The 1,470-nt window shown below is 43.7% G+C and overlaps 1 pseudogene; it reads left to right on the top strand.

The window, feature by feature from the left end:
• The first annotated feature begins 533 nt into the window (after positions 1-533).
• On the top strand, positions 534-1,265 carry LOC147456908 (secreted RxLR effector protein 161-like; annotated as a pseudogene).
• The last annotated feature ends 205 nt before the right edge of the window (positions 1,266-1,470 follow it).

The raw sequence follows: 1,470 nt of genomic DNA, 5'->3' as shown, positions 1-1,470 counted from the left end.
TAGTTTACTGCGTTTGCAGAAATTTGATATGGTTTCTTCTTTGCCGCCTCTTGAAGCACCTGTCAAACATGTTTGTGAAGGCTGTATTTTGGGTAAAATGCAGCGTTCCAAGTTTCCAAAGGATGGTTAAGTTCGGGCAACATGCAGGTTGCAGCTTGTGCATAGTGATGTTTGTGGGCCCATGCAAACTCTATCCTTGGGCAATTACCTGTACTTTGTGACTTGGTGAAACGAGGTTTTTGTAACAGTCCAACAGAAAGCACATTGTATGTAAAGCGTGAGGGTGATGTACTTCTCATTGTGGTTCTTGATGTTGATGATTTGTTGATCACTGGACCAAATGAGAGACATATTGCTGAATTAAGGCTGATTTGAATGCTACTTTCAAGATGAAATATTTGGGGATGTTGCATTATTACTTGGGTATACAGTTTAAGAAGTGTGATAATGGTATTGCCTTGTGTCAGAAAAGATACATAGAGACATTGCTATGTAAGTTTGGACTTGAGGATTGCAAACATATTGCCACTCCCATGGAAACAGGTTTGAAGTTGAGTCTACATGATGCTGGCGATCCTGCTGATGTCACTCTTTACCAAACTGTTGTTGGCTGCCTCATTTATGTATGCAACAGGAGGCCAGATATCCAGTTTGTAGTCTCACAGGTCAGTAGATTTATGCATAGCCTAGGGTCTAAGCATTGGCAGGATGTCAAGAGGATTTTTCGCTACCTTAGTGGCACTTTACATCTTGGCTTGTTTTATCCCAAGGGGGGATCCTTTCCGCCAGAATTACATGCTTTTTTGGACTCAGATTGGGCTGGTTGTTTTGACACGCGAGTGTCCACAAGTGGTTTTTGTTTCATGCTTGGTAGTTCATGTATATCATGGTTGAGCAAGAACCAACCTACGGTGGCCACTTCAAATTGTGAGGCTCAGTACACGACAGTCTTCACAGCTACGGTTGAGTATGTATGTCTCAGACGTCTTATGGCTGATTTGGGTGTTGGACAGGACACTGCCAACACTATCTACACTGACAGTCAAAGCGCATTGGCAGTTGCAAGGAACCCGGTTTTTCATGCTCGCACAAAGCACATTGAGGTGCATTACCACTATGTCAAGGAGAGGCTCTCAGTATGAGAGAAAACCTTGGATTATGTGCCAGCACAAGACAACCTTGCAGATCTTTTCACAAAGGCATTGTCTCGTGAGAAGCTTGAAGATTTCCGCAAAGCTTTGGGCTTACTCCCCTTTGTGGACTGATCATGTCCTTAGGGCATGGAACTTCCCTTTATTGATGTGCCAGCTCTTGTTCCGGCATCACTCCATGGGGGATTTGTTACCATATATATGTGGTAGTGATGTGTGTGAACACACTAGGACCACCGGGGCATTTTTTCCCTCTTTAGGAGGTTTTTCCCCCCGAGCATTGTATATACGTCCATCACTCTAGGGCTATCTATCTTTC

This window comes from Adiantum capillus-veneris, chromosome 5 (genome assembly GCF_014529385.1).
Source record: "Adiantum capillus-veneris isolate H3 chromosome 5, ASM1452938v2, whole genome shotgun sequence".
NCBI lineage: Eukaryota > Viridiplantae > Streptophyta > Polypodiopsida > Polypodiales > Pteridaceae > Adiantum > Adiantum capillus-veneris.
The sequence above is the reverse complement of the archived record's forward strand: the minus strand, read 5'-3'. Positions and strand labels throughout refer to the sequence as shown.